The following is a 25,030-nucleotide window of genomic DNA, read 5'->3' as shown; positions in this document are numbered from 1 at the left end:
ACAATCAATATAATCGCTAAAGTTAACATCTCTACTAGTTTTATTTCTTTTTATCTCACAACTTAATACGTTTTCCATCTTTTGCGCTATTTCACTGTATAGTACATTATTTCACGGTTTTTGCTGTAAATTTTAAAGAACCGTTTGGATTGACATTAAATTTGGCATATGCATAGCTAATATGTCATAGAAAAAAGTGATATCGTGCCGATGTGTGGCTATTGCCCTGGGGGTGACTTTCACCCCATCTCGGGGGTGAAAAAATATATGTCGAAAATAAGTCCGGATGTGGATAAACTAACTGGTTTTAAGCAACTTTTGTTCTATAGAGATTTTTCGCCAAGTCAATATTTTTCGAGTTATTTGCGAATAAATATGTTAATTTTTCAACAAAATAACCACGTTTTTAGACGGTTTTTCGTAAATAATTCAAAAAGCAAGTATGTTATCGAAAAAAAAACGTTCTTAGAAAGAATATATAGCCCATAAAAAATGTTAAAAAATAGTGTACACATAAGGTGTCTAGATCTAGCTGAACCAGAGTTATAGCTAATGAAAAATAGGTTTGTATTCGCCAAATTCCAAACAGAATATTTCAACGTGAAATATCCAAAAAATGAAGCACTTTTTATGGAAAACTCATTAAAACTTTTTTAAAGTGTTTAAAAAAGTCTTTATTCTTGTTTTTAAAAAATGTTTCTAGCATCAAATGTAAGCAAGTTACGCTCAAAATAATGTTGGTCCCTTTTATTTTGGCAAAATAAAATCGGGAAGATCATCCCCTAATTAGCAACATTGAATGACATTAATCGTTACCGCTTTACAAGTTACTTTACTTACATTGTATTTATATGATCTTAAGTTTCATCGATTCAAAGTGCTTATTTTTGAAAAAAATTGGTTTTAAAATACAATTTTTAAAGTTTGTAATTTTGAAAAAAATTATTTTTTCAAAATAACTTAAAAATTGTTAGAGATACCAAAATTTTAAACAATAAAACATGTCGGCTTTGCTTTTCAGAATATTAATTTTTCTGTAAGACAAAAGTGGGTTAAGAATTGATGTTTCTAAATTTGCATACACTCGTGATTAGTGACTTGTTCAAGCCCTTTTAACTGCAGCCCTTTCAAAAATAACGACTTTGAACTGACGAAACTTACAGAACATATAAACAATACAGATATGAGTGAAGAAACTTGTGAAGTGGTAACGATTAAGTTCATTTGAGATGCTAATTAGGGGGTGATTTTGCCGATTTTTTTAATGAAGTACAGGGACCAACTTTATTTTAAGCGTAACTTGTTTATTTTTGATGCTAGATTTTTTTTATTAAACGAAAATAAAGATTTTTTTAAGTACTTTAAAAAAGTTTTATTGAATTTTCACCAAACGTGCTTCATTTTTTGGTTATTTCAGGTTTAAATATTCGATTTGGAATTTGACGAACATGAACCTGTTTTCCATTAGCTATAACTCTGCTTTCTAGGTACAGAAACCTAATATATACACCATTTTTTTCAGATTTTTACAGGCTATATTTTTGATAAGAATGTTTTTTTCGGCAAAATCCTTACTTTTTGAGTTGCATATTTACGAAAAACCGTCTAAAAATGTGGTTATTTTGTTGAAAAATGAACATATTCACTCGCAAATAACTCGAAAAGTATTGACTTAGTGAAAAAACTCTATAGAACAAAAGTTGCTTAGAATTAGTCAGTTTATCCATTTCCGAACCCTCTTTGGAAATATATTTTTTCACCCCCAAGAGGGGGTGAAAATCACCCCCAGGGCAAAAGCACACGTCGGCATAATATCACTTTTTTTCTGTGACTTATTAGCAATGTGTATGCCAAGTTTCATGTCAGTCCATGGGGATCTTTAAAATTTAGAGGTTTTGCAATATTTTACCGTTAAGGACCGTACTAATATTGATATACTTTAGTTCTAAAACTCTAACGTTTATTTCTCTTGCTTCATGCAAGATTACACAAACTTCTGTCAGGGATACAGAGGCATATCTTACTAATGGAAGAGAAATCTTTACATTTACATCACTACTGAATATTCCTACATTCGATATTCTACAATTTTAGACCTTTCTCCGAACAGGTATAACTGTGCAATCTGAGTTGTCTTGTATTCTCCTTCCCATCCCTCTCTTGATCAGAAATCCACTTGAAAAGGTACTTTAGGTCTGCACCAGGTAGTCAGGTTGTTCTTCTTCTTATTGACTGGCTTTACAACTCGGGATGAGTCTGATCCTTCGTCGCATCCACTATAGCTCTCCATCTTCTACGATCTTGCACTTCCATTTTCCATTGTTGTACCCCTTCTTCTTCTTCTTCTTCTTCTTGTAGTTACTTCTCCTATCGGAGGTTGGCTATCATCACAGATATCCTTACCTTTGAGGTTGCTCTGAAAAGATCTACTGAGCTGCAAATATACCACTCTCTAAGATCCTTTTCTTCTTCTTCTTCTTCTTTTTATATAGACATTACTCTGTCTGTTTTTCAATGTGTCTCCAGTAAGTTGTCATTCCATCTTTTTCGTGGTCTTCCCACCGATCGTCTTCCTATTGGGGAACCGTCTCTCGCCGTCCTTACTACTCTATTTGCTGTCATTCAGCTTATGTGGTCGTTCCATTCTACTCTTCTGCTTTTCACGCAGTTGTTAATGTTGTCCACCTTGCATCTACTTCGTATATCTGCATTTCAAGCTCTATCCCACAGCGTCTTACCATCGATTTTTCGCAATGTTTTCATCTCTGCTGTTTCTAGCATTATTTTTGTCCTTTCTGTATCAGGTCGTGTTTCTGCCGCGTATGTCATAATTGGTCTGATGACTGTTTTGTAAATTCTGCCTTTCACTTCTTTTCCGATGATTTTATTTCTCCATATTGTTTCATTCAGGCAACCTGCGGCTTTGTTTGCTTTATTCACCTGATCTTCCACTTCTGTTTCGAGCTTTCCGTAGCTGCATAGTGTGATGCCTAGATATTTAAACTCCATGACTTGTTCTATTATTTGACCCTCCAACTCTAATTTACACCTTATTAGATCTGCTGTTATAACCATGCATTTAGTCTTTTTTTGGGAAATTAACATGTTTAATTTTCTAGCGGTTATATTAAATTCATGCAGCATACATTGTAAATCATCTTCACTTTGAGAGATTAGTATTGCGACGTCTGCATAGCAAATTATTTTGAGTTGTTTTTCTCCCATTTGGTATCCTTTTTTTTGTTCTTACTTTTTTTATTATTTCGTCCATGATCAAAATGAAAAACAGAGGACTCAGGGCATCTCCCTGTCTTATCTCATTGCCAGCTTCAATTGGGTCAGTGAGTTCTTCATCTACTTTTACTTTTATTGTGTCGTTCTGGTAGATATTTTCGATCGTTTTAATTATTCCTAGAGGTACCTCTCTTGCGTACAATAAATGAATAACGTCCTTTAATTTGACCCTGTCAAATGCCTTCTTAAGGTCCACGAAACATAAGTATGCCGGTTTGTTGTATTCGAACGATTTTTCTTGAATCTGCCTCATTATAAATATAGCTTCGGTGCATGATCTTCACGACCTAAAACCTTGTTGTTCTTCTGCTAATGTTATAATTTTATTCAGTTTGTTTGTTATTACTTTGGTCGTTAATTTTAGTGTGTTTAATAAATTAATTCCTCTGTAATTCTCCGGGTCCGATTTTTCTCCCTTTTTGAAGAGAGGTATTAGGATGCTTGATCTCCATTCTTGTGGTATTCGGTTTTGTTCTATTATTTTTTTGGATTAGTTTTAATAATTGTTTGGTCAGGTCTTGTCCTCCATACTTTAGGAGTTCATTCGATATTCTGTCCTCTCCTGGTGATTTTCTATTTTTTAATTTCCTTAATGCTTCCGTTACCTCTGCTTCTTCAATATTTATCTCTTCGTTTGTTGTCACTTCAGGTGTTGGTGGTTCGTTATCGTCGCCTTTAGCACATAGAGATCGAAAGTAGTCTGCCTATGTTTCCTTCTGAATATGTTTCGCTTTTATTCGTTCATCTACTTTCTTTGTCCTCTGATCATTCTCCATACTCCTTTTTGTGTTCCGTAGAAGTCATGTTCCATCTGTTTTGAGAAACTCTGCCAGTGCTCCCTTTTTATTTGCCTCACTAAAGTATTCGTTTCGTTTCTGATTCGTTTGTAGTGGTTGTATGCCTGTTGTGTTAATTTCGTTCTGTATTGTAAAAAGACTTTCTTCTTTTCGTCACATTTTATCTTAACTTCCTCTCTAAACCACGGGGTTTTCGTCTTTAATATGTGAGTATTCGTTACTTTTCTCTCTCCAAGTGATTCTGTTGCAGCGTTGATTATGTTTTCTTTGAGTTTTTGCCAGCTTTCATCGATGTTATCATTTTCTAATATTCCATTCTCAGCAATCTTCTCTGATATTCTTTTCCTGTATAAGTATTCCGTGGATTGCATATGTAGTCCTTCGACTTTGATTTTTGTTTGTGTTGTATGTCAATATTTCATAATGATTCCTATTTGACATAATACTAAGCTATGGTCGCTACCTACATCTTATGAGTTGAGGCATCTTACGTCGATTATTTTTGATGGATGTATATCTCTGTTGGTTACAACATAATCTATCATAGATCTTTGTCCACGGGTGTTATTGAATGTATATTTGTGTTGATCTTTGTGGTCAAAAAATGTGTTGTTTATTCTAAATTCGTTATTCGTGCAGAAGTTTATTATCAGTTCTCCATTTTCGTTTTTAACATTTTCATTGTGTTTTTGTTTAATTCCGGGTATTTCTTGGTTACCTATTCGAGCGTCCTCTGATCATTCTCCATATTTCTTTTTGTGTTCCGTAGAAGTCGTGTTCCATCTGTTTTGAGAAACTCTCCCAGTGTTCTCTTTTTATTTGTCTGACTAAAGTGTTTGTTTCGTTTCTAATTCTTTTATAGCTGTTGTATGCCTGTTGTGTTTGTTGTGTTCTGTATTGTAAAAAGGCTTTCTTCTTTTCTTCACATTTTATCTTCACTTCCTCTCGAAACCATGGGGTTTTCTTTTTTAATATATTGGTATTCGTTATTTTTCTCTCTCCAAGTGATTCTGTTGCTGCGTTAATTATGTTACTTTTGAGTTTTTCCCAGCTTTCCTCGATGTTATCGTTTTCTAGTATTTCATTATCAGCAATCTTCTCTGATAATCTTTTTCTATATAAGTACTCCGTGGATTCCGTACTTAGTCCTTCGACTTTGATTTTTGTTTGTGTTGGTGCCACTCTCTTAGGTGTGAAGCATTTCATGGTGATTCTAATTTTACATTATACTAGGCTGTGGTCACTACCTACATCTGCTGAGTTGAGGCATCTTACGTCAATTATTTTTGATGGATGTATATCTCTGTTAGTTACAACATAATCTATCATAGATCTTCGTCCACGCGTATTTTTGAATGTATAGTTGTGTTGGTCTTTGTGGTCAATAAAGGTGTTGTTTATTCGAAGTTCGTTATTTGTGCAGGAGTTTATCATCAGTTCTCTATTTTCGTTTTTGACATTCTCATTATGTTTTTGTTTAATTCCAGGTATTACTTGGTTGCCTATTCGAGCGTTAAAATCCCCCAGTATTATCAACTTTCCTCTAACTTGATCTGCTACTTGTTGCAATTGATCATAGAATATTTCCCTTGTTGTTTGGGGCTTACTATTTTCTGGGCCGTATACTCCGATGATGTTCAGGTCTTCTTTCTCCATTCTAATTTTTGCTGTAACAATCCTAGACTAAGAGCCGCTATAGGTGAAATTTCTTAATCATTTTAGGCACGATGGGACCCTATAACTTAAATAGTAGAACCTAAAAGAAAACGTTTGAACACTGTGCCGTCACTTTTCAGTGGCACATGCGTCGACAGTGGCGCATCAAACTTTCCACTTATGGACGGGATAAATAAATTAAAAGTTACCCTCCCTTACTAACAGAATTAAATTTTTTTTATTTTTTTAAGTTCTATGTGATTAACACATAGGATTCAGTGTAATTTTAACCCACAACCCCCTTCCTCCTGCCCCCACCATCAAAAACTTCATTTTTCGTTTTTATTTTTTTTTGGTGGGATGCAATCAATTTTAAAATTTAAAAAAATTTACACGCATAGCTGAGGCTTTTATAAAACATGCCTATTTTTTATAGACCCATAGGTAGAGTGTACATAACCTCAAAAAATTAAAAGAATTTTTTTTTTCAAAAAAGCGTATAACTTTTTTTGAGGAATAGCTGCAGATATAACTTTTTCTTAATCTTGTGTGTTTTATCAAACACTACATTTTCAATTTTTTTCAGATTTTTCCGTAAGGCTCCCCACCTTCAAAAATCCAAAAAAACTGTTTTTTGGGGGGTTTTGGGGGATTTTCCCTATTTTATAGACTTCATAATATATCAAATCAATTTTGTTTTTATAGGTTATATGTAACTTGAACTAACTGAGTCCTTTAGAATATTTAAAAATCAGAAAAACACGTTCAAACCCCCCAAACCCCCCTTAAAAAAACAGTTTTTTGGATTTTTGAAGGCGATCAGCGTTACAGAAAAATCTGAAAAAAATTAGAAATATAGTGTTTGATAAAATACACAAGACTAAGAAAAAATTGGATCTGCAGCTATCCCCAAAAAAAAGTTATATACTTTTTTCCAAAAAAATAATTTTAAAAATTTTTTGAGGTTATGTACACTCAACCTACAGGTCTATAAAAAATAGACGTATTTTATAAAAGCCTTAACTATCTGTGTGAATTTTTTGAAATTTTTTAATTGATTGCATTCCACAAAAAAAAATAAAATCGAAAAATAAAGTTTTTGATGGTGGGGGCAGGGAGAAGGGGGTGGTGGTTTAAAATTACAACGAATCGTATGTCTTAATCACATAGAACTTAAAAAAATGAAAAAAACTAAATTCTGATAATGAGGGAGGGTATTTTTTAATATATGTATCCCGTCCATAAGTGGAAAGTTTGATGCGCGACTGTAGACGCATGTGCCACTGAAAAGTGACGGCACAGTGCTCAAACGTTTTCTTTTAGGTTCTACTATTTAAGTTATAGGGTCCCGTCGTGCCTAAAATGATTAAGAAATTTCACCTATAGCGGCTCTTAGTCTATCCTTTCTTATACATTGACACTCTTTGATTTTATTTTGGTATCTTTGATGTATTAGTAAGGCTACACCCTCTGTTTTGGCCCTGTTTTCTTTTGCTACTCCACTGTAGATTAGTATATATTCGCCTAATTTTGACTGGCCTTTTCCTTTCTTCTTGGTCTCCTGTAGAGTGCATATATCTATTTTTTTCTCTTTTAGCGGTTATTTCTTGATCTCTAGTGTTGAGCGATCTTATGTTTCAAGTGGTTATTCTCATCTGGGTTTTGGAGGTTTTTCTCGTGTCCTTATTTCTTGCCGTGGTCGTCTTCATATTATCAATCCGGTTCCGAGGCTTCACATTGTTTCTTTGAGCAGTATTAGTTTTTACGATTGGTAGGTTGCTAACCTTGCCAATCACCCTCCACATTTTATCCGGGCTTGGGACCGGCTGTGGTAACCGCAGAGCTACTCGATCCACCCCACAATTACCCCAGACAGTGTTAGCCTGGGGTAATTGCGGGGTGGATCGGGGTAATTGCTAAGTTCCTTAGCCAGGAAATTCTTCTTTTACCTATGGATCTTTTACTCTTAATTTTACCCTCCATTAGGAACCTCAATATCTCAAATTTCGCCCCTCTGGTAATGTGGCCCAAATATACCAGCTTTCTTATTTTGATGTTCTTTATTACCTCGCAATCCTTTTGTAGCCTTCTTAACACTTCTGCATTTGTAACTCGTTGTACTCCAATTCTAGACAAATCGGCTTCAACATCATCCTTCCATCTGTTTGTGGGACGGCCTACTCATATTCTGCCGTCTGATTTCTCAAAAAATAATGTCTTTAACCGTCTTCCTCTTATCTTATCACATGACCTGCCCATCTTATCTGGCTAGCTTTGATATGTCTGACGATGTTTTCAGTACTAGACAGTCACCAGTTTAGCATTACGGCACCTCCTCCACTCTCCTGTTACTTCATGTCATTGAGGGCCAAATATCATTCTGAGAACCTTCCTTTCAAATACCAGCAGCTTATTTATTTTCCGCTGATGTCAAGTCCATGTTTCGCTTCCATATGTAAAAACTGGGAGAAATAATTGACATGTACAGTCACAATTTAGATTTTTTTCAGTAGCTTAAATCTTAATAATGATAATAGGGAGTGTAATGCTCTATTCCCTGCAGCTATCCTTGCTGAGATCTCTTTTTATATGTGATTGTCGTCTGTGATTACCGCCCCCAGATTTTTGAACTCTTTTACCACTTCGAAGTTGTGGTCATTAATACTTTTGTTCTGCCTAACTCTTGGTCTTGTATTTTTGGTTACGAGCATGTATTTCGTCCTCTTTTCATCTACTCGAAGGCCTAGACTACATACTTGTTTCATCCTCGAGTTCAGAAAGCACATCTCTTACGTCTTTTGTAGAATGAGCGACTGCATATAGATCATCACCAAAGGCCAACAATAGTTTTGATTCTCGATTCGCAAATCCCCCTGTCAGCTCAGATGATATTATTTTACTCTTTTCATATTCTAAGATTATTGCAAACTATTATACCCCATTTTCGCTTCCCTCATTCTCACGATGTTATAGGAGGAAGGTCCAGTAAGACCTACATACAATATCATTACCTACATTTTTTCTAAATAACATTTTTATATACAGGGTGTTTCATTGGGAAAGTAACATACGTTAACTTAATAAGTCTTACTCCATTAATAACAAAGATACTGAGTGTTTTATCTATTTTGCCATTTTCTTAATTGGTTCATAACTTTTTAACCACACTGTATATTTATTTTATATTTGTCACGCAAATATCGTTTAAGGTGTACAATAAATTAAATTATTTACAATTGTAAAAAATCCAGGTCCGGATTAAAAAGAATTGGAAAAATATTCCAACCCAAAAACAACACCCTGTACATTAAATTTTTTTAAAATGGATTTTTCAGTTGAAAAGAGGATGAAAAACTAAAGTTAGTGGTATACTTTGAATTTTTGGCAAAATAATTTTTCTGGTCAAATTTTTAATTTAAATTCTGAAATTATGTGAATTTCGAGAGCTCTAAGTAGAAAAAAATTGAAATACAGCTTACAACTTGTCAACCGCACTGTATATTCATTTTATATTTAACACGCGAATATTCTTTTAGGTGTCCAATCAATTAATTTATTTACAAATAAAAAAAATCCAGGTCCGGATTAAAAAATATTGTATAAATGTTCCTACCCAAAAAAAACACCCTGTATATTAAATTTTTTTAAAATGGATTTTGCATTTAAAAGAGGCTGAAAGACTAAATTTAATGGTATACTTTGAATTTTCGGCAAAATAATTTTTCTGGTAAAATTTTGAATTTGAATTCTGAAATTATGTGAATTGCGAAGCTCAAAGTAAAAAAAAATTAAAATATGATTTAATTTTAATTAATACCATTATTTAATCTAAATTAGTAAAATATTAACATTTTGACACATAACAATAATTTTTGAGGGTGGTAATTTTGAATAAGTATTTTAGTTTTGAATAGTTATGCTGCACATTTTCTCTGTTTTGTTATAATTTTTAGATACTTTGTTGATTAAAGTGATGCATTCTTTATTGACTCTTTATTATTTATTCATTATTTAAAGATGAATATTCGCCATAGACTATTTGTCACAGATAATAAAAAACATTGAAATGTTTTAACATTTTACCAATTTAGATTAAATAATGGTATTAATTAAAATTAAGTCGCATTTTAATTTTTTCTACTTAGAGCTCCCGCAATTGACATAATTTCAGAATTCAAATTCAAAATTTTATCAGAAAAATCATTTTGCCGAAAATTTAAAATATACCACTAAATTTAGTTTTTCATCCTCTTTTCAAATGCAAAATCCATTTTAAAAAAATTTAATATACAGGGTGTTTTTTGGGTCGGAATATTTTTACAATATTTTTTAATCCAGACCTGGATTATTTATAATTGTAAATAAAATAATTGATTGGACACCTAAAAGAATATTCGCGTGTTAAATATAAAATAAATATTGAGTGCGGTTAACAAGTTGTAAATTGTATTTATTTTTTTTTTCTACTTAGAGGTCTCGCAATTCACATACATAATTTCAGAATTCAAATTCAAAATTTGACCAGAAAAATCATTTTGCCGAAAATTCAACGTATACCACTAAATTTAGTTTTTCATCCTCTTTTTAACTAAAAAATCCATTTTAAAAAAATTGAATATACAGGGTGTTTTTTGGGGTCGGAACATTTTTACAATATTTTTTAATCCAGACCTGGATTTTTTATAATTGAAAATAAAATAATTGATTGGACACCTAAAAGAATATTCGCGTGTTAAATATAAAATAAATATACAGTGCAGTTAACAAGTTGTAAGTTGTATTTAATTTTTTTTTCTACTTAGAGCTCTCGAAATTCACATAATTCAGAATTCAAATTCAAAATTTGACCAGAAAAATCATTTTGCCGAAAATTCAAAGTATACCACTAAATTTATTTTTCATCCTCTTTTCAACTAAAAAATCCGTTTTAAAAAAATTTAATGTACAGGGTGTTGTCTTTGGGTCGGAATATTATTCTAATATTTTTTAATCCGGGCCTGGACTTTTTACATTTGTAAATAAATGAATTTATTGTACACCTTAAAGGATATTTACGTGCCAAATATAAAATAAATATACGGTGTGTTTAAAAAGTTATGAACCAAATAAGAAAATGGCAAAATAGATAAAACACCCAGTTATTAATGGAGTAAGACCCATTAAGTATGGTATTTTTGAGACCGCCTAAGTGTCCTCTTTCTACAGTTAACGTATGTTACTTTCCCAGTGAAACACCCTGTATTCTATACCACTCTGCACCTACCTATATAAAAACATTTCTAATAACGCAAGAAGTATATTTTTTAGTGCTTGTTCTTTACTTATGTCGTTCAACATTACATTGTACTACAAACATGTTTTCATTGTAATCCTACAATATTAGAGTTATCGTGAACTTTATCAGATTTTTAAATTGATACCTGTGGAAAATATGCTAATATCGTGCAAACATTGATTAAAAATTCATTATAATGGAGTTAGGTAGATGTTGTTTAGGTCAGTATGTTCATAATATATATGTAACTGTTGAGGTTTTTCAATTGGGAATACTGGAAGTAAGCCAAAAGAAAATAATATAATTGCTTATTACCTGCTGCAGACAAATAGTAATATAATAGTAGAAAATTGTAGAAAAAATACTTTATTCTATAACCGTGTTAAAAATGCAATTTTTAGCACTCCATAGGAGCGTTAAAAATGATACTTTAAGGCACTAGGGCTTTAAAAAAATTTTAAGGCACTGCAGTTCGTATTGACCGTATATGCAATTTTGACGTAATGTCAAAAAAATATAAAATTGGAATGTCAGTCAAGTTCAAGTAAAAGTTTTTGTAGATATTGTCCTGTAATTACGTTTGTAGAAAAAATATTGTATGATATGCGTGTTAAAAAGTACATTTTTAAGGCACTCATCTGAATTGCAGAACTCGCTATCGCTCATTCTGCAAACTTTCACATGCGTGCCTTAAACGTGTACTTTTAACACTTATATCATTAATAAACTGTTCGTCAAAAGTTAGGGATATAGACAATTATGCTGATTTTCATAGTTGATTTTTTCGCGAAAAGACGGATTTCGCTATTTTTTCTATTTTAGATTTTTCTTTAGTATTTACACAGTTTTGCAAAGGTTTACTCAAACTTTTGTTTTGTACTTATACCGGGTGGAAGAAACGAAATGTTTTTCTTATGTTAAGTTTGAGACACCCTGTAGGGAGAACGAGGTAAAAATGTGAGTATACATCAGAACCATATTGTAGTCTTATGTTTTGTGAACATGTTGTTTGAATGTCCCTGATATCTTTAGAAACAAAAAACATAGACGGTTTTGTACTTGAACATGTGTTTTAACCGAAACAAAAGTTTGAGACACCTTGTAGGGAGAAAAAGGCACAAAGGTGAGTATACCTCGATATTGTGTTGTAGTCTCATATTTTTTGAATATTTCATTTTTTTTAATTTCTCTGATATCTTTAATAACAAAGAAACTAGACGGTATTACTCTTTAATATGTGTTTCTATGTTTCACATGTGTGATGTGGCGCAAGTCGTCAGTTAAAACACATATTAAAGAGTAATACCGTTTAGTTTCTTTGTTATTAAAGATATCAGAGGAATTAAAAAGGGTATACTCACCTTTGTGCCCTTTTCTCAATACAAGGTGTCTCAAACTTTTGTTTCGGTTAAAACACATGTTAAGTTTCAAAACAGTATATTTTTTTGTTTCTAAAGATATCAGGGACATTCAAAAAACAAAATGTTCACAAAACATAAGACTACAATACGATTTCGATGTATACGAGTACTTACATTTGTACCTCGTCCTCTCTACAAGGCATCTCAAACTTAACATAAGAAAACATTTCTTTTCTTCCACCCGGTATAAGTACAAAAAAAAAGTTTGAGTAAACCTTTGCATAACTGTTACTTTGCGTAACTTTGCAAATAATAAAAAAAAATTAGCGGAATCCGTTAATCTGTTTACGAAAAAATTTACTATGAAAATTCATCAGAATTTTCTATATCCCTAACTTTTGACGAGCAGTAACTATTATAAAAAGTATCTCAAAATTTACGAATAAATTTAATGCAATTTTACTTTCTTTAGATTGTAATTTTTTTATTGAATCATAAAGTACATAGGATAGGGTTATGTATGGAATAGCACCTAAGGCAAATGGCCTCATGGCTTCGCTGACACTTAGGCATGTAACTTAGGCAGTATAATTTAGGCAATCAATATAATCCAATTTAGGCAGTAAGAACTCTCCTATCATGTTGCGATATAGAACTGCTTGGTCAGCCTCATTTTCAAAGAAGATCCAATGATGCCTCAAGCCCAAAATCCGCACCAAAAAGTGACACGTTGTGGATGCATTTTTTATAGTCACATTTGGGTTCTTATAACCTTAAATGTTGCAATTTTGACGAGTTGCTCAGGTCAGAATGTGCTCAATTTTATTAATTCTAAACCGTTATCTGTTTTTGTTTTGTTGTTTGTTAACGCTTTACTACACAAATGGCAGTAAATTCAAATTCGTTTATTTTGAGACACCTTTTAGAAGAACAAATTTGTAAAAGAAACAGATCCGTAACTGTCGCATGTCGCTTTGGTACCTTTAATAATAATAATTTTATACAGGGTGTCCAGTAACTCTACCGACAATGAAGACAGGAGATTCTTCAGATAATTTTAAGACAATTTCACCAAATTCATCTAGTCCGAAAATGCTTCCTAAAGGAGCTAGAGCTATTTGAAGATGGCGCCTGGTAATTAGTTTTTCTTAAATATCTCCAGAATGCTTCTATTTAGAAAAACGAAAATTGGTACACATATTTATCTTCCAGAGATAAATTGATTAGGGCCATTGCAAATTTCTAGCACCGGTCATAGGCGTCCGTTTTGGGTAGGGCAACAGTTATATTATCGCATAACTTTTTTGTTTTTAATTTTTAAGCATTTTTTGAGTCTGGATTATTAAAATGTAAGGTATTATAGTATTAAAAGGCACTCTCACTTTGAGTCGATAGTATACAAGTTTTCTAGAAAAATCGATTTGAAAATTTTTCGTTTTTTGAATATTAAAAAAAATTCAAAAAACCTATTTAGAAAAACGAAAACTGGTACGTTTATTTATATTCCAGAGATGAAGCGATTTCATTAATTGCGAATTTCCAGTACCGGACATATGCGTCCGTTTTGGGTAGATCAACGGTTATTTAATCGCATACCTTTTTTGTCTTTAATTTTTAAGAAATTTTGACACTAGATTATTACATTATGAGGCCTTCTAGTATTAAAAGTTACTGTTGCTTTAAGTTGGTAAAATACACTGTTTTTTTTTAATGTTTTCAATTAAATTTTTTTTTTCAAATTCAGGAAACGAAAAATTTTCAAATCGATTATTCTAGAAAACGGTGTGTCCTACCGACTTGAAGCAGGAACACCTTCTAATACTAGAATACCTTACAATTTAATAATCCAATATCAAGAATGCTTAAAAGTTAAAGACAAAAAGTTATGCGATAAAATAACCGTTGCCCCACCCAAAACGGACGCCTATTATTGGTACTAGAAATTCACAATGGATGGAATCGATTTACCTCTGGAAGATAAATATGTGTATTGTGTATCAATTTTCGTTTTTCTAGCTAGAAGCGTGATGGAGGTATTTAAGAAAAACTAATTACAAGACGCCATCATCAAAGAGCTCTAGCTCCATTACGAAGCATTTTCGGACTAGGTGAATTTAGTTAAATTGTCTTAAAATTATCTGAGGAATCTCCTGTCTTCGTTTTTCGGTAGGGTTTCTGGACACCCTGTATATTAGGTATAATAGACGGAGAGCTAGAGCCGAAAAATCATCGTCATAAGTAATATGGAGTTTTTCGTGTGAAATGTGTCCATTGTATATTGACAATTATGACCCCTTTCAGGCTGACACCTCAGTATATACAGGAAGTAGCAATAAGGGATGAAAGGGGAAAGTTAGTGCAGTCATTAATGGTTTTCACCTCCTATTTTGTTAAACCTCCATCGATTTGCATGAAAAGTGACTAGTTAGAGCATACCTCAAGAAACAAAACTGATTTGGTGCCACTTGCACTTTTACCCTGGTGGTGAATACCACCCCTTCCCGCGGGCGAAAACCATTTTATTAAAATTATCCCCACAAATCGATAGAGGGAGAAATTTTAAGTAAAATTTGTTATATTATCATGTTATTAAAATAAATCAATACTTTTTGAGTTATTAAAGATCAATGATTTGTCTATTTAAGAGAATATGCGTGAAGTTTGGGGATGATAAAAAGAACATGTTAATTAATTGTATGTTAGTAAAATATTATTTTCATATTATTTCGATATTTAATTGAATTTTTTTTTTATTATTATAAACTGAATATGTCCAGAAACTTGGGGTGTCCAATAATGGGTACACTTGACGTATTCGAATACACTTTTGCTAAATTTATAATATCGAACTAATATAGAAATAATATTTTAGTAACATACAAATAATTAATATGTTCTTTTTATTATCCGTAACTTCACGCATGTGCTCTTAAACAGAAATATCTTTGATCTTTAATAACTCAAAAAGTATTGATTTATTTTAATAAGATGATATAACAAATTTTACTTATATTTTGTCCCTCTATCGATTTGTGTTTTCAAGATGGAGAAGATGGTGAGAAGGGATGGTATCCACCCCCCAGGGTAAAAGTGCAAGTTGGCACCAAATCATTTTTATTTCCTGAGAGGTGAAAACCTTTAAAGACTACACTAACTTTCCCCTTTCATCCCTTATTGCTACTTCCTGTATCCACTGAGGTGTCAGCCTGAAAGGAGTCATAATTATCAATATACATTAGACATATTTCACATGCCAAACTCCATATTACTTATTACGATGATTTTTCGGCTCTAGCTCTTAGACTATAATGTTTTCGCTTGGTATTTTCTAAGGTTGCGTATTTTACTTATTGAACATATTTAATCAAAAAGGTGCTATGGTTATCTTTGAAAGGAAGTTGTCTTCCTTCTTATGTTCCTCTTCAATTACAGATTGAAGGAATCAAGGCTATTCAAACTTTATAAACTGTTCGTGTGGGGTGCAATCACTCATACATGACATTCTTCTGCGGCTTGTATTTTCTAGTCCTTGAAACAATTCCTTTATATTAAAAATGAATAACCATTTTCAATTTCGTTACAACACGAAACTACAGCCGCATTATATCCCAGTTCAATCAGAGAGTGCAGCAAGCACCTCTACCGGTTTCGAAACTTATTAGTCTCTCATCAGGAGGCACATAAAATAACATTAAAAATATTACTCTACATCCCTCCAGATTGAAAACAATGGGAACCTTCTCAGGTTACACCTCCGAGGCTTCTAAAATTTGCAAGCCATAACGGATGCTGAGACTAAAGAAGATAAGGGAATTTTATAATTTATAATTCACGTCCCATCTGCGCAGCGCGGTAAAGTTCCAACGAGAATTTTTCCTTCGTACTCCAGTCGGAGTAAACATGTAAATCAAAAATGAATAACCATTTTATTTTCAATTTCGTTGCAACACGAAACTACAGCAGCATTATATTCTAGTTCAATCAGAGAGTGCAGCGAGCACCTCACCGGTTTCGAAGCTTATTAGTCTCTCATCAGGAGGCACATATGCTGCTCTCTCTGACCCAACCAAGACAAACCCCGGCGTGCAGTTACAGATTGCAACGAACGAAATGGCACGGATGCCCTAGCAGCCACTGCTAGCAAAGGACTAAGTTTTCAATCTGATGGCATATAAAGTAACATTAAAAATATTACTCTTCATCCCACCAGATTGAAAACAACGGGATCCTTCTCTGGTTACATCTCCGAGGATTCTAAAATGTGCAAGTCATAACGGATGCTGAGACTAAAGAAGATGAGGGAATTTTACCGCTCTCGTTGAAACTTTACCGCGCTGAGCAGATGGGACGTGAATTATAAATTGTAGAATTCCCTCATCTTCCTTAGTCTCAGCATCCATTATGGTTTGCAAATTTTAGAAGTCTTGGAGGTGTAACCAGATAAGGTTCCCATTGTTTTCAATCTGGTGGTATGTAGAGTATTTATAGCAAAATGAATGAAGATACTACCGAGGAAATTACCCAATACAATTGGAGATCAGCACCTTATGAACTGAGATATTAGTTGACGAAATTGAATCTTACTGAGAACAAGTATTGGCGAATTTTGCCAAACCAATAATTTTGTTATGAAAACGAAAATTACCCACCCGAATGAACCCTATTGGCGGTACAATCAGTAAATAGAAGTAGTGGTATAGCACGACTTCTTCTTCTTCTTCAAGTGCCATCTCCGCGACGGAGGTCGGTAATCATCATAGCTATTCGGACCTTGGAGACGGCTGCTCTGAAAAGTTCGTTTGATGTACATCCGTACCATTCTCTCAGGTTGCGCAGCCACGATATTCTGCGTCTCCCTATGCTTCTTTTTCCTTGAATCTTTCCCTGCATAATGAGTTGGAGCAAGTTGTATCTCTCTCCACGTGTAATATGTCCGAGATATTCCAGTTTTCTGGTTTTAATTGTATTTAAGACTTCCATTTCTTTATTCGCCTTTCTCAGAACCTCTTTATTTGTGACGTGTTCTGTCCATGATATTTTTAGAATTCTTCTATATACCCACATCTCGAATGATTCCAGTTTTTTCATTGATGCCACATTCAAGGTCCAAGCTTCCATTCCGTAAAACAGAGTCGAGAAAACGTAGCACCTAGCCAACCTTATTCTTAGCTCTAACCTTATATCTCTTGTTTCTCATTTTGTTAAAATTCGCTCTAGCCTTTTCTATTCTAATTTTAATCTCCTGGAAGTAATCATTTGTGGAGTTGATCATTGTTCCAAGATATGCATAATGGTCTACTTGTTCGACGTCGATAAATTTTGTCTTCTTGATATTCATTGTTAAACCGTATTCTTGGCTATATATCGCTATTCTGTTAACCAGTCTCTGAAGATCTTCAATATTTTCGGCTAAGACGACAGTGTCATCCGCATATCTAATATTGTTAATGGGAACTCCGTTCACCTTTATTCCAGCTGTTTCACCCTCAAGAGCTTGTTTTAGGATCTCTCCGAGTAGGTATTAAAGAGAACTGGAGACAATACGCATCCCTGTCTCACTCCACGTCTAATTTCAATTTCCTCTGACAACTGTTCGTTAACACGTACTTTTGCTCGCTGCTTAGCACGACTAAGAAGGTGGAAAAGTGTAGAGGAGGACGCAAGGAAGATTGGCGCAGAAAATTGGCTGGATTATCAATTTTGAAATCTTAGACATTATAGTACACTTTTTTAACACAATATACAAAACAGGATATACAGTGATGAGCGCGCTAATAACCGGCAAAATAGCGCAAAAGATGGAAAACATAATACATTGCGAAACAAAAAGAGGTGAAGCTAGTGGAGATGGAAATGATCGTTATAAACGCTTAAATTAACATTACATTACATAATTTCCCACCTTTAGACGTATCAGAGGAGTATGACAACTGTCACTGTGACAGTAGAATTTTATAAAATACTCATGTCACAGACGTCTAAAGGTGGGAAACTATGTAATGTGATGTTAATTTCTACGTTTAAAACGATCATTTCCACCTCCACTAGTTTCATCTCTTTTTGTTTCGCAATGTATTACGTTTACCGTCTTTTGTGCTATTTTGTCGGTTATTAGCGCGCTCATCACTGTATACGAAATTCACATACACATAAAACAATATACGAAACAATGGTTACTCTCTACCTTTTCTGCTATCCTTAAAAATACAAACGCTAAAGACTGCAGTGAATACAGAAAAATATTCTAAATAAGACATGTTCTCAAATTATTCTTGAAAACAATAAATGGTGCAATTCCATATGCATGGATATGAATATTTATGTTTAAGTTTGTTACGTTGATTTTGGAAAAGCATCTGACAAAGTAAGACATGAAAAATTAGTCCAAATTCTCCAACTTCAAAGACAAAAAACATAGACAAAAGGGACTTAAGAATAATATCAAAAATATTTACTGGAATCAGGAGCACAAATTGTAATAGATATCAATCCCAGTTCAGAAATTTAAATGAGGAGAGTATTTCACTCTCTGAAAGTAAAGGAATAATACTCTGGGCTAATTAGCAAAATACAAGGAAAAGTTATTTACCAGCAATTTTATTGCTTAATAATATAGGTATGCAAAGTATGCAGATAGTGTGCTACTTTTTTTATAAACATAATGGCGCCCGAAAATCGTGGTTTTTTCAATTTTTGCTCTATAACTCTAAAGATTTTAACTTTACACCAAAAACACCCAAATAAAATTCACCTTATATAAATTATACATAGAGACGTGTTTTTTCCGATGTACTTCGACGAAAATTTTCCCAGGAAAATGCGGGTTTTTCCAACAAAATCTTTAATTTTCAACTAAAATTTTAGATAAGTAATTGTTTTTCAATAATTAAATACCTTGGTAACATACAAGCTCTTTTTATATAGATTATAATTTCAGAAGCCGATGGAAATTGAATAAACAGTTTAGCAGCAATTTAATTGTTAATTAAAAATTTACGGTCGCTATAATAACCACAATAATTATGACACATAAGAATAACTATGATTTTTGTATGAAAAAAACACTGTACCTATCTAATATACTTTATAGAATTAAAATTGGACTATCTAAGCGGCCTCAGGAATATTTTAAAATTATAAACAATTTTTTGGCTTATAAACAAATAGCATCTCTCGGAAAATATTAAATTAAATTAAATATTGAAAACGGTAATGGAAAAAAGCGGAAGGTCGCTTTTTTTTTAAGAAAAAACGTTTAATTGTGAAGAGTGGTTCCTGAGATACAACCGGTCAAAGTTGACCGGAATTTACGAAAAAGATATAAACAATAGGATCATAATTTTCGAACCATCACCTTTTTTATTTCGGTCCTCCTTCTCCATACCAATTTTCATGTCTTTAAAATACTCATAACATATATTATTATAATAAAAACTATCGATATTACGAGTGAAAATTACCAAAAATGGCAAAATTCCAATCAAAAATTAGATTGTAGAAAATGTAATCTCAAAGTTCAAAATCGGTATACGTTAAAAAAATGCATTTTCTCGGCTTCCCATGGTAGTCCTGTCGCCAGGGGGGTACAACGGCCTCCTTAATTCAGATGGACTTACCCCAGTTTTCTTTATGTATTTTGACCTGTAGAACACGAATTTTTTGGGTAACAATTGATCCGGATATCGATAAGATTGTTATATACAAAGAACTTGAGGAATGACATAACAGCGATTTTTCGCAAAACAAAACATTTTTTTGTATTCTTTGGGTGATTCTCAGCAAAAAATGGTCTTACAAGATTTTTCATAGGATGCATAGTTTTCGAGATAAACGCTAGTGAACTTTCAAAAAATCGAAAAAGTGCAATTTTTGAACCCGAATAACTTTTGATTAAAAAATAAAATAGCAATTCTGCTTACTGCATTTGAAAATTCAAGTCAAATTCTATTGGTTTTGATTATTTGCAGTGCTAAAAATAAAGTTTTTATTTATTAAACAAAGCCATAAACACATAGTGTTTCCGGTGCCCAATGCATGCATTTTAATGTATTTTTATGTACGTAATCTACGTAGAAATTGTATGTATGCCCGCCTACTCGTTCGATTTCAAATGAGAAATGCATTGAAAACATTATTTAATCACTATGTGTTTACAGCTTTGTTTAACAATAAAAAAATTAATTTTTAGCAATGAAAGTAATTAAAACCGATAGAATTTGACTTGATCTTTCAAATTCGTTAAGCAGAATTGCTATTTTATTTTTCAATCAAAAGTTATTCGGGTTCAAAAATTGCAATTTTTCGATTTTTTTAAAGTTGAACCGCGTTTATGTCTGAAACTATGCATCCTACGAAAAAACTTGTAAAAACATTTTTTGCTTAGAATGACCCAAATAATACAAAAAAATGTTTTGTTTCGCGAAAAATCGCCGTTATGTGATTCCTCAAGTTATTTGTTTATAACAATCTTATCGACATCCGGATCGACTGTTACCCAAAAAATTCGTGTTCTACGGATCAAAATACATAAAAAAAACTTGGGTAAGTCCATCTGAATTAAGGAGGCCGTTGTACCCCCACTGGCGACAAGACTATGGAGCAATTTTCTTCATTCTTTTTTTTTTTGTTCTTAAGTAGCTTGAGTAGAGCCATCTAACTAACGCATTATTAAATGTCAAACTTGCTTTTGTTTTGTTATAATAGATTAATTTATTTACAAGAAGAGAAAACTACATATTTTTCCAGTTGTAGACTTTTTTTAGAGAAACTTACTACAAGTGTACCTTTTAACGTTAAAAACACAAATATTCTCATGTGAAAGCTGTATAATTATTTAAACAATCTTTATTTAAACAAATTAAAAAATTTTGTTATAATAAATAAATTGATTTATTATAACAAAACAAAAGCAACTTTGACATTTAATAATGCGTTAGTTATATGGCTCTACTCGAGTTACTTGGGAACAAAAAAATAATGAAGGAAATTGCTCCATGGGAAGCCTAGAAAATGCATTTTTTAACGTATACCGATTTTGAACTTTGAGACTAGATTTTCCCTAACTTAATTTTTGATTGGAATTTTGCTATTTTTGGCAATTTTCACTCGTAATATCTATAGTTTTTATTATAATAATTAATAATATATGTTATAAGTAGTTTAAAGATACGAAAATTGGTGTGGAGAAAGAGGACCGAAATAGAAAGGTGACGGTTCGAAAATTATGATCTTACTATTTATATCTTTGCCTTAAATGTTGGTCAAATTTGACCGGTTGTATCTCAGGAACCACTCATCACAATTAAACGTTTTTTCTTTTAAGAGAAGCGTCGTGCCACTTTTTTTCCAATGCAGTTTTCGTGATTTAATTTAATTTAATATTTCCCGAGATATTCTATTTGTTTATAAGCCAAAAAATTGTTTATAATGTTAAAATATTCCTGAGGCCGCTTAAATAGTCAAATTTCAATTCTGTGAAGTATATTTGATAGGTAGGTACAGTTTTTTTATACAAAAATCATAGTTATTCTTATGTGTCATAATTATTATAGCGACCGTAAATTTTTAATTAACAATTCATTTGTTGCTAAACTGTTCATTCAATTTCCATCGGCTTCTGGAATTATAATCTATACAAAAAGAGCTTGTTACCAAGTTATTTAATTATTGATAAACAATTACTTATCTAAAATTTTAGTTGAAAATTCACTAAACTTGTCGATCGACTGCGCCTTTGCCAACTGGACCGCCTAGACCGACATAAGATTCAATTCCTGCAATGAAATTGCTGGTAAATAACTTTTCCCAAAAATGGCCTATTCTCCGATAATCTGACCAGACTATAATAATTAATGGAAGAACTATGAATAATATAAAGTATGTAGATGACAGCGTGATTATGGCAAGCTCTGCTGAAGAACTCCAACTACTACTAAACAAGAAAAACTGTTTCTGTGAAAAATATAGGATAAAAATTAATATAAAATAAATAAAAATATAAGAGACGATAAATAGATGTTTCGATAGAATGGGTTGATAAATAAAAATACCTAGGAACCTGGAATTTAAAAAAGGGTGATCAAAGAACAGAAGTAAGAACCAGGATAGAAAGAGCAAGAAATGCATTTGTAAAAACTAAAACAATTATCTGCAATAAAGATTTAAGATTAGAACTGAAAGTAAAATCTCTGAGTTTTCGATAGTAAAATATGGACTTTAAAGCTGGACACTGATGCAGAAACACATAAATAAGATACAGTCATAAGTAGGTATGGTGTTACAGTTTGTTGATCAGAGAATGATCAACAAACTAATAAATTCTGTATGCAGCGAGGAGTACGACAAGGAGACACCATCTCACCAAAGCTGTTCACAACCCTTTTAGAAGGCAGATCTGAACGAATATGGTATCAATATAAATGGAGAGAAGCTCAGTCATTTGAGATTCGCAGATGACATCGTCCTTATAGCCGATCGTATGGATGATACAATAATAATGTTGAACAAGTTATATCAGGCTTCCTTAGAGGTCGGACTAAAGATTAACATCAACAAGACGGAAATAATGACTAATCTGGTGCTAAATCGTAATATTGTTGTTGATGGAATGGATATTGAGCAGACTTCATCTTATAAGTACTTGGGACATGAAATTCGGTTGGGAAGAGATAACCAGACGTGCGAGCTCCCACGTCGCATAGGATTAGCCTTGGCAGCGTTTGGTAAACTGAGCTATGTATTTAAATCGGACTTACCCATAATATGCCTGAAAAGGAAAATCTTTGACCAGTGTGTATTGCCTGTACTCACTTATGGAGCGGAAACATTAACACTCACAAAAAAGGTAGTGAACAAGATTCGCGTAACTCAGAGGGCTATGGAGCGCCAGATGCTGGTTGTCTCCTTGAGGGACCGAATCCCAAACGAAGAAATACGTCGTAGAACAAAAACAACGGACGCCGTCGAAATAATCGCGTCGCTCAAGTGGAATTGTCCAGGACACGTCGCCAGATTGTCAGACAACCGATGGACAAAACGTATTGTCGAGTGGAGGCCACGAAAAGAAGCACTACAGAACAGAGGACGACCACCAACCAGATGGGCTGACGATCTGAAGCGTATTGTCAGCAACTGGATGCAAGCCGCACAAAACAGAGAAAGATGGAAAGAGCTGAGGGAGACCTATGTCCAGCAGTGGACAAGTACGGATTGATGATGATGATGGTGTTACAGAAGGATGCTTAGAATATCATGGCCACAGAAGAAAACGAACACGGCAGTATTGTGAGAAATAGGAAAATAATGCAAAATAATAAACATAATAAAAATTTAAAAAAATCGCAATATTTGGGACAAGTAATGAGGTGACAGCGATATGGAATGCTAGGACTGATAATAGAGGGAAAGATAAGAGGATGAAGAAGTATAGGAAGAAGTAGAGTGTCAAGGTTGAAAATTTTAAGGGATTGCTTTAAATGTAATTCACTAGAACTCTTCAGATTAGTGGAAGATAGAGTAAAGATAGTGATGATGATATCCAACCTTTAACTGGGAAACGCCACGTAAAGAAGATCGTACGAACTTAGATATTAATTGACGGGACTGAATCAAACGAGATAAATGTACCAACTTACCAGAACTTATAAAATAACCCCGTTTAGATCTCACCAATGTTAAAAACAAGAACGCATCAATTAAGTTGTGTGTTAGTATATCACTGCGGTAGACTATACCATAAAGATATGTAAACCAATGTAAATATACACCAAAAATATCTCTATTATTGTTCAAAAATTACCGAAAACGTCGTAGAACCAATTATATAATAAAATCAATTAGTGTAAGTCTAATTACCTGAATTGCCGGTGTAAAACTTAAAACACTACCACCACGTGGCAGTAGCTGTATTTGGACTGACCACTGTCCAGTAACGCGGCCAACGAAAATGACCACCAGCGCATGCTGTTTTCCGTATGGTTTTACTATTGATTATTTCGGAGATTTTCTCATGAAAAAATGTTAAGGTTTATTGCTTCTTGTATTTTATAATCGATATTTTAAAACGAAAATCGGAGAATCTATTTTCTCTCTAAATTAAAGAAAAAATCCAGTGTGTGTACCTATTGTGCTGTAAGCTTTTATTAACGGGGAGGTTTGAAAAACTATATAACGGTGATTGAACTTTCCATGAATACAATCAAGCTTCCGTACACGCGCCAGAATTTGAGGTTTGTTATAGCCGGAATATACGCAACAGAAAACAGAGCAAATATATCCACAAAATTGGCGCATATACAGGGTGAGGCAGATAACTGGCCTATTAGAAATATCTCGAGAACTAAAAGCAACAGAATCATGAAAATTGGAATACAGGGGTTTTGAAGGATGATCTATTAAATGAAAATATCTTCATCTCTTTGCAACTTCCGGTTATACCGGAAGTTGCTTATAACTTCGTTTTTTAAATGGGACACCCTGTATATTTTTACATTTTTGGATTCTCTTCGATGTCTTATTTCTTAAAATATGAGGATTTGTAATGTTATACAGGGTATTTTAAAAGATAATTACGTTTGTTTATTAATTTCGTAGCAATATTCACATCCTGTAGAATTGTAGTAGTTTGACAACTAAAACTCTACTTACGT

At 33.1% G+C, this 25,030-nt stretch overlaps 1 protein-coding gene across 5 annotated transcripts in view; it reads right to left on the bottom strand.

The window, feature by feature from the left end:
- LOC114340691 (radial spoke head protein 3 homolog B-like) overlaps window positions 1–24,432 on the bottom strand; it is a 132,458-nt gene extending 108,026 nt beyond the window's left edge. For 4 of the 5 annotated variants that reach the window (XM_050661989.1, XM_050661991.1, XM_050661992.1 and 1 more), the window contains exon 1: window positions 24,237–24,432. The gene's annotated coding sequence lies outside the window, so the exon portion shown is untranslated. Of the gene's footprint in view, window positions 1–24,016; window positions 24,101–24,236 lie in introns of those variants that run through there. The other variant, XM_050661990.1, reaches the window with a different exon arrangement.
- Window positions 24,433–25,030: the final 598 nt, after the last annotated feature.

The sequence above is a fragment of the Diabrotica virgifera genome, chromosome 9 (genome assembly GCF_917563875.1).
Source record: "Diabrotica virgifera virgifera chromosome 9, PGI_DIABVI_V3a".
NCBI classification, from domain to species: Eukaryota; Metazoa; Arthropoda; class Insecta; order Coleoptera; family Chrysomelidae; genus Diabrotica; species Diabrotica virgifera.
Note: the sequence above shows the minus strand (reverse complement) of the source record. Positions and strands in the feature narration are given on the sequence as shown.